Raw genomic sequence first — 9,515 nt, forward strand, 5'->3', positions numbered from 1 at the left:
CCTGAGTCTGCTCTGCTGTGTGGACTTCAGATATCACTTCCCAGTAGTTGCTGTCCTTTTCTCAAACTCAGGAACTGAAGCGAACGTTCCTTCTTCAAAGTGTCCAATAATTTAGTGAGACCTTGGATCTGGGAATCTGAGTCGAAAGGAAGGAAAAATCCCAGCATTATCCTTTGCTATTTTTAATATTACAGTAAAGGTAACTATTCATATTTATGATCGGGTGCATTTCATAGGGAGCTTAATTCTCAGCTAATTGTATTATCTTATTTTTAATTTTTAGTATTTTTATCTTTTAATTAGTTTTCAGGTATCAGATTTCCTTAAGGCTTCTTCATACAGCGTTAGTTTTGGCTGACTCTCCCTCCTCCTGTTCCTCTCCCTAATCATTTTATTTTCTCCAGACAACAGCTGTGTTTGTCTGAGAGAAGACTCAGGATTCTGACAGCGTACTGGGAATTTCTGGTTATATAAGGTGAAAATCTCACTTAAAGTTTATTGACATGGCTACAAAAGAACTTCATTGAACCATGAGTGTAAACATGTTGAAAACATTTTAATATGAATTTTAAAACATTTTTTTCAAACTTACAAAGCAGGGCAGAAAATACAGTATTTGAAATAGCTTAGTGTAAATCAATGGTTCTCAACCTTCCTAGTAACGTGACCCTTTAATGCAGTTCTTCAAGCTGTAGGGAATCCCGACCATAAAATTATGTCATTGCTACTTAATAACTGTAATTTTACTACTGCTATAAATTGTAATTTAAACATATGTTACACAGGACATCTGATATGTGAACCCCGCAAGGGGCCATTGGCCCACAGGTTGAGAATCACTGGTGCAAATGAAGGCCCGAAGGATAGACACATGCTTGTTCATCCTATTAGGTTTCTGTTCCTGTTCCTGTCTGCCCTTGTTCCCGTGATCTTTCAGGCGTGAAGCTAAGATGAGCTCAGAAAAATGTTAAAAATAGGCCGGGCGGTGGTGGCGCACGCCTTTAATCCCAGCACTCGGGAGGCAGAGGCAGGCGGATCTCTGAGTTCGAGGTCAGCCTGGTCTACAAGAGCTAGTTCCAGGACAGGTTCTAGAAACCACAGGGAAACCCTGTCTCGAAAAAACCAAAAAAAAAAAAAAAAAAAAAAAAAAAAAAAGTTAAAAATAAATAAATAAATGCTCGAACAATGAAGTCCAGCTTCTATGCTGTAGGTTCATATGGAAAGCCACAAGAGAAGCAAACCTCTCCACAGAAAGGCAAAAACAGTTCAAGACTCAATTCAAAAGTGAAGTGCCAACCTAGGGAGGTGGCTTAGTTGGTAAGTGTTCGGCCAGGAAGTGTGAGGACCTGGATTTGCTGCCCAGAATAGACTTCCGGGTGAGCAAGCTCTGAGAGAAGGTGAGAGACTTTGTCTCCAAAACCAAGGAGGAACGTGATGAGAAAGACATCCTGGGTTGACTTCTGACCTCTCTACACGTGTGCACACAGAATCAACATATGCACACACTTATGAAGTGAAATGTGTTTATTTTTATTAAAAAAAACTTTAAGCTTGGGCATGTTCTAGAAGCTGAATGTTCTAGAATTTGTTAACAGTTACTTTTCCTTTGAATTCTTCGTCTGCCTGGTTGGGACACTGTAGCATTTCTCCCCGAGAGCCTGTGGTGCAGAGGGAAACACAGAAGAAAAGCTTGCACATCGTTCAGTGACACTAGCATTCTGTTCTGTTCCAGCAGTTTTCCGCCACAGAAAGCGCCTCAGAACATCCTTCCTCGTCATCCGTTCAGGGGGATGTTTGGAGCACTCAGTGAGTGGAGGGTGTAAGCTGATCTTCCTGCGCAGCCCAGAGAAGAACTTAATTAGTTAGGGTAACAGGCAGCAGTCCGATTTACAGAGCACCAAAGAAATAGGGGGCTAAATAAGAATTTAAAGTGGAGTGATTATTTATACTCTTAGGCAAAGAAGAACTGCTAATTCATATATCACAGTGTTTCTCAACCTTCCTAAGGCTGCAACCTTTTAATACAGTCCCTCATGGTGTGGTGACCCCAAACCATAAAGTTATTTAGTTGCTACTTTGTAACATTTTGCTACTGTTACGAATTGCAATATAAATATTTTTGGAGGTGGAAGTTTGTCAAAGGAGCCAAGACCCACAGATTGAGAACCTCTGATCTAGATCTTCCTGAACTGGTTTGGAAGGGGCAATGCCCAGGGATGTTACAGATTCTTCACAGAACGCCAAGGAAAAGGGAAATAAATTGCTTAAAAGAGGCAAAACTGCAGAGAATGTGAAGAACCGCCCTCACCTCAGACCCAGATCCCCTGCTGAGGCCAACCTGGTTGCAGTGAGTGTCCTCTTTGGGGGGGGAATCACAACACACCAAGAGCTTCTCTCTGGCTTCAGTGGGTCCTGGCGTCTAGAGCAAGCTGACCCCAGTGCTTTTCATCACAGGTCTAGGAGAGTGAGGGAGATGTGGTAAGTGTGTGTTCTTGTGTCCCGAGCCAGCGACCACTCTGCTGCTCTTGGGTTTGCCATGAGTTCTGACAGGTAAATATCACGAGGAGTTATTAGGAAGGATGGCCACTGGTTTCCAAGTGTTTGCTGTTGAATGAAGGAGGAACCGACTGGAAAGGGGGGAACAATGTGGCTCCTGGGTAGAGAAGCCTCATCCAGGCAGCTAGACCTTTCTGCCGGCTACATGGTTTATTGGTACTCTCTCAACTTAATCCCTCAGGTCCCAGGAGACTTGGGTACTGCAGACCTGCTGGAAGCTCCTCGCTCTCAGTTTCCCACAGACGCACCATCTGAGACATGTCTTTCACTCTGAGGATTTTGGAAGTAAAGCACTGCAAGATGGAAGGACATGGAAACACACGGAAGAGCTGGGAAGGAGGCCACAGAGAGCAAGCCAAGTGCTAGCTATGCAGAAATAGGCAGACAGGCTCATATGCATATTGAGAGGCCTTTGAAATGTCACTTGTCTTCCAGTGAGAAGCTTCAACAATGCCGTTATTGGCATGATTAATGAGAGCACTGGGAGGCACCTGGCAGAGAGGGCAGCAGGCTGAGAGGCTGAGCCTTAGAAGCCAGAGGAACTTCCTTTCTTGTCAGCCATGCAGCTATGCTGTGGGACATGCTGTGCCCTAGTTTTTATGGAAGAGATAAGCAAGTCCCCGGTAGTCTTGCAGGAAGAGACGAAGGCGGTGCACGTGTACTGGAGATGGGGTTGGATGTTCGTGAGTTATGTTCCCAGTGTTTGGAAAGGCAGGAATGAGGAAGAGCAAGGCATGCTGTAAGAGTGTCATGGGCCAAGTGTGGTGGCTTACACCTTTAACCCCAGATCTTGGGAGGCAGAGACGAGAGGATCTTTGTGAGTTTGAGGCCAAACTGGGCTATATAGCAAGTTTCAGGACAGCCAAGACTATATAGAGAGATCTTGTCTCAAAAAACCAATATGTGTGTGTACATATATATATGTACCCCATATACATTCATGCACACCCCACAACCTGTTAAATAACTGTAGAAAGAATGCCGTGATCCAAAGGCAGAATTGTTAATCTCCCTTTGGTCATCACAGCTCCCTCACATAAATGCTGCCAAATGAAATTGGCAAGGAACAAATTTGAAAACTGCAACCAGTCTCTGAAGATCTATAAGGAACCCCTGCTTTGGCTTCTGGTACAAGGCTGATGCACAATAGTTATTTCCCCCTTTCTTCCCGTACCCTTGTCTGGGAATCAGTCCTGTCCAATGCCTCCGTTGAAGGCCCAGCAGCCGATGGTTCCACTGGGAGAAACAGTCCTAGGGTCTGAGTGAAGCGATCATCAATGGGAGGGAAAAGAAGCCAGTTAGTTTTCACTAGGCAACAGGGGCTCAAAGGGCAAAAAGGAGTTGGGATGATGATGTCATGTTCAGCCACCTTTGTGTACTGGGCAGTTGTCTCAGTATCTGAGGAAATCTGAAGTCTAGAGGGCAAAGAATTCCTTCAGTCAGTTAAATCCTCGCCTTGTTAGCCTGAGTGCCTGACCTTGACCCTCCAGAATACATGTTAAAAATAATAAAAAGCTTGTTGGGGTAACGTGTGTTGGGGTATGAAGTCTAGAGATTCGAGATATACACAATAGCAAGTTGGCCTCTTAGGTAAAGGACTTTAAAAGGCATTCTGTTAAAGCTATCTACAGCAGCGGGTTCTTTGCTGCCGTAGTCTAAGGACAACCAGACTTAACTCCCAGCCTTACCTCCCCGTCCAGTTTTAAGCCTAATCCATCCAGCATCGTAGGTCCTCAGACAACCTCACCCCCCACTGCTCCCCCCACCAGACCTCTTCGGTTACCTGCCTCCAGGGCAGTTTAGCGTTTAGACCAGACCGCCTCAGTTCCAAAGGCCTCCCTGTGAGGTCAGGGGAGGCAAGCCTACTCTTTCTAGGTTATAGGGTCAAGGTTCAAGCCACACCTAGTGACCCACAGATGACCACACAGCCAGTGCAAAGGAGAGCTGAGTTAACAGCGTCTCACCCTGTGAGGTTAATCCTTCCCAGAGGCAAATGCCTCTGTGCCCCCTGTGGCTGGGGTCTACTAGGATTACAGCTGAGTGAGCTGGGGGAGGGGGGGAGAAAAAACTCAGCAGGTTAAGTAGAGCCAATTCCTATCCCCACAAAGTAGATCCCAGGCTACTGTGGCTCCCAGCTTTCTGGTAAAGAATGGAGTTTATTATGTAGGGGAGACCTGGGAGGTGTTAAGCAGAGAAAGGGGGTTGAAATTCAAGTCAAGGGGATGCTGGCAGCCCGGCGCCTGCTCTTCAGCAGCCTGATGAACTCTGATAAACCCAGAAACACTTTACTGCCCTCTCCCAATACAGTCGGAAACTTTAGCACCCTGGAGACAGGAGAGGGCAATCGAGGAGTGGTGAGCGGAGTGGTTGGTGGGGGAACATTTGCCAGAAGGCAACTTCGCTCAGCCCAGCCCACCAGGCTCTAATGACTTAATGAGGTCTGCGCAGAAAGCGCTGAGCCTGGAGTTAAGACCTGCATCTGAGATGCTGCAGACCTTGCCACTCGTGGCTGTGACTGGAGCCACCCAGAGATGGTTCTGCCTGCCAAACTCACCTATGCTAACTAGAGAGAAACCTTCCTGCGGGAGGCCAGTCGGCCTTGCGAATGTCCCACTTCCCCTGGCCTGGTCTGGCTGTGACAGCAGTCATCTCTGTCAGTGGAATTCAGAATTAAGTGACTAATCTCAGTCCTGGGAGTTCATGCTAACGATGTGAATGTGCTTAATGTCCTGAATTGCATGGTAAGTGACAGCTACCATGTACCCGTACATGTATGTCCTTAGCAGAGTCATTGTAATTACTAAGAGGAGGGAGACAAAGGCCACTGACCAGAGATAAGCTAGTGTGGAGGATGCATGCAGCTTCTCCCTTCCCCTCCTCTCTCCTCCCTTCCCCTCTCTTCCTTCTTCCCTTGTCGGAAAGCTAGTAAAGTTCCAAGTCCATACAGATAGTGAAATGAGACCCACAGCGGTTCCGACTCTCAGCGCTACTCCTAAGGTTAGGCTGCAAACACCCCCCGCCCCCGCAGGCTTTCCGTTCTAATATTTCAGTGTCTAACTCGGCGTCGCTCTCTTCCCACGTGTAGCTTTCAGGCGATAATGAACGTGAGAAGCTGCTTTGTTCCTGTTCGGAAGACACTGCAGCAACGCTGCTGACCTCAGAGCTCGGGCTGAAACAGGCACCTGAGAAGTGGAATCGGAGAATGGGTTTGAGCTGCGGCTCTGCTTCCATTACAAGGCAGCCTGATAGACAGTCTTCCGTTTTCAATGACAGACAAAGCAGAGCTTGTGTGTGTGTGCGCGCGGGGAAGCTGAACAATACATATTCATTGTTTAGGAAAGAATAATGCCTTGGAAAATACAGATGATTGCAAAGAATTCGTTTCTTTTTGGATGTATTTTTTTTTTCTCTTTTAGGTACTTTTGTGGGGAGGGAGGGGGAAAGGCTTTGAATGGAGATCTGTTTCCAGACTATCTATGAGAAACAAAACACCTGGCCTGACAGTGGGAATAAGTACACCCAATAAGCGGTTATAAAAGGGGCCAGAAGTGAGATTCAGGCCTGGAGATAAAACACAGTGACTTGCCTAGCAGGTCCCTGGGTTCTCTTTCTAATGTTAAACAAACAAACAAAAGGATACAGTAAGATGCCGGACATTTAACCTAAATTGTGAAACAAAGATTTGGGTCATAATAGACCAATATTACTGGATTTTCTGTTTATCAAAGTAATCTGGAAACTGCCCCTCATGACGCACACAAAAGACAAAGAAATTGTGTTAGCAAGAGCATTCAAGAAGCAACTTAAGGCGCAGGCTTCCTATTCCTACCCAAGCAGTAACCAACCTGGGGAAGTCATTTAACAGTTTGAAAGTGTCCTCATGAATACCATGAACATGTTGATGGCTGTGCTCTAGTTGTGGATAAAAATCAATGAGTCAATGTAAAGAGAGAGCCTAATGCAGATCAAGTATTAAAGAAAAAAAGGACGGGCATCAATCAGAACATGTTAGGCCAGCAGAATTTCCATTCAGGCAGACTGAGCGCACAACGCTGTGTCATCCCAGGTTTGTGGGTAATTAGGGCGCTAGTCATAGTCTACATTGATGAAAGCCTTGGCCATAGCCAAGGAATGACCGGCTCATTCCTGGATGGCTGTTATTATTGTTGTTGTTGACTTGGCTTCTGTTATCACACGTTTGCCTCTTGGGAAACTGATTTGGGGGGAGACACAACAGTGTGAATTGTGAGGATGTGGGGGAAACCTCCCTGTGTCTTTATCTTTCTGCTCTACTGAAAGAAGGGTGTGACTCTCTGGACCAAACCACCAGAAAGAATTCTCACGTACCTCTGAGCAGATGAGAATGAGTATTTCCTGGTCAGGCTGAGCTCGGGGAAGATACTTTATCCCCACACATTGTTCCAAATGATACTGCTGCTGTCCTGAGAAACTCACATCCGGAGACAGACTGAGAAGACCCTCTGTCTACTGCTCAGCTGAGAAGAAAGCAATGCATAGGACCCATTCTACCTGGAGAGTGTGGGGGTAGACAGGGGAAGTATAACCCTGCACCCCTTGTGCCTGACCTGCCCCCCCCTTGCCTCACCTCATCATTCTCTACCATATAAACGGAGATGCTCTGCCTTTGTCTTTTTTGTCCTTGCAACTGAAGCATCTAGGAGACCCCATTTCTCCTGGGTAAGGCTGAGAGCTCCTGAGTACTATTCACGCGTGGTTAAGACTCGGCCTCTTTGCTGAATCTATAAATTTCACAGAGCAGTCAAGGAAGAGCCTTCTAGGCGACAAGCCATACACAGAAAGCATCCAGATAGGAACTAGGAGGGTTGGGGTCCTGTTGTGACCACCAACAGGAGGAATTCTTCAGCTTGTCCCATACTTCAGGGCCCTTCAGGTCTCTCTCAGTTTAGAAGGGAATACTAGCATAGTAACAAATGCTTTATAAGCCAACTGAACTTGAATATTCCTGCCAAGATGGGAGCCTATCAGCAGAGAGGGAGGGAAGCCAGTCTTCAGAAACCTGAAGAGTATGCTATGACCAGGACACTGAGAACGGGTGTCATGGTGCCTTGCCATCTACCCACAGTAGAAGAGGGCTCAGCAGCTCCCATACATAGACTCTTCAGAGCAGGTAGAAGTTTAACTTTGGGAAGTCTTATTGCCTGAGAGAAGCCATATATTTCGTCACCTATCTCATTAAAGAGGAGACTGAAGAAACCAGGGAGATGGCTGAGTAGACGAAGCAGGTGTTGTGCAAGCGTGAGGACTGGGGTTCTGATCCCAGAACCAAGGAGGAGCTGAAGGTCACGACTCGAGCGATGTCTCGGTGCTTAGGAGCACAGCTTGCTCTCAAGAAGACCTAGGATTCATTCCCGGAACTCACATGGTGGCTCACAATCATCTGTAACTCCCGTTCCAGAGGGTCTGACTCCTTCTGGCCTTCTTGGGCAACAGGCATGCTTGTGGTGCACACACACACACACACACACACACACACACACACGTCACCCAACATGCACGCTTGAAAAAAGGAGGACTTGAAACTACAGAAAAATTAAGTTAACTGAAGTTATCACACAACTTGTTGGCAAAGGCCTTGAACTCAGAACTTTTGGCTCCTATTCCAGTCTTCACATAAGTTAGAGTCTGCACACGTTTGTTTGGTCAGCTCTTCCTTCCTCATCACCACCCAGCCTCCCTTTTGAAACCCTCTCTAGCAACCATTACATGGAATCATACAGAACAGAGTGGATAGTCGGAGACTGTAATGATGCGAAGGAAAACTGTTGCCATCTGTCCAAAAAGCAGCTTGGCCATAGCTTCATCTCTAACACATGTCTGTTTCTTGACTTATGTCCTGCTTCAAGAAAAGTAGTCTGTAATTTTGTGAGCCAAAAATTCATCTTACGCCGCTACTCTAGCCAGAGTAGGGATAACTCCAATACAAAATCTTACCAAAAGGCGATGAGGAGCATTGACTAAGGTATAGCTATATGCCAGACTTTATTATTAGAGACTATTCAAAAACATGGGTTGAGATGCATGTGTATTGACTGGAAAAGAAAGCAATACACAAACCAACCAGTCAATGTAGTATCTTTTAAAGATGGGCAGCTTCTGAGGAACAACATCCAAAGCTGAACTCTGGCTTCTACATTCATTTGCACACATGTATACCCTGCTTTCACAAACATGTACACGGACCCACACATACACACAGAAAACAACCAACAAAAGCAGTGGTGTTCAAAACAATTCATTGAAATCAAGCAGTTGAAATTCCCAGCTATCCAAAGACATGAGCCCTTAGGGGAAGCCTTGAAGCCTGCAAGTGCCTCCCAACCTCAAGGGAACCCTGATTATAGCCCATTTTTTACCTTAATATGTAGAACCGCTTCATGGTAAATAAAATGGAGTGTCTTCAATCCATTTTAAGAACAGAATTGGTCTAAATAGCAGCATCATGCCGAATCCTTCTGACTTGTGATTAAGTAGTCAACAGCTTGGCAGATCCATCCCTTTCTTGGTCCTGAAGCTCACCACCTTCTGAACAGCAAGCTACAAAGTTGGCAGAAATGCTACCCAGTGTTCTTCCTGTGGCCTGCCCTGAGATGAGCCCAGCGAGCTGGTGGGTGCGCCCTCAAGAGCTGCTGGACATGATGCTCTTACTGTAAGGAAGGCGACCTGGCAGGTGCCACTGACTGACTCCTGCAGTGTAGCTCCCCGCAGGACGCTCAGGGGTGCGTTTACAGAAGCTATCAGGAGTCCCAGAGCTCAGCCTAGTATTGAGAAATCACTCCACCTGGCTTTGGAACTTCAGTAACCAGGCCTTCTGTGACAGTGTTTGTTGTCAGCTTGACAGAATCTGGAGTCACCCAGGAAACAAGCCTCCAGGAATCCCTATTATCTAGATTAGATTGGTCTCCGGCCCTGCTCATGAG

At 46.3% G+C, this 9,515-nt stretch overlaps 1 long non-coding RNA gene across 1 annotated transcript; it reads right to left on the minus strand.

Moving 5' to 3' along the window:
• Positions 1–1,509: 1,509 nt before the first annotated feature.
• LOC119817379 lies at positions 1,510–9,306 on the minus strand. The gene is made up of 3 exons (XR_005285891.1): positions 8,952–9,306; positions 2,309–2,456; positions 1,510–1,833 (listed from the first exon to the last, which is right to left on the minus strand). It is a non-coding gene; the product is annotated as an uncharacterized LOC119817379 (long non-coding RNA).
• Between the last annotated feature and the right edge of the window lie 209 nt (positions 9,307–9,515).

The sequence above is a fragment of the Arvicola amphibius genome, chromosome 6 (assembly GCF_903992535.2).
Source record: "Arvicola amphibius chromosome 6, mArvAmp1.2, whole genome shotgun sequence".
Taxonomy (NCBI): Eukaryota; Metazoa; Chordata; class Mammalia; order Rodentia; family Cricetidae; genus Arvicola; species Arvicola amphibius.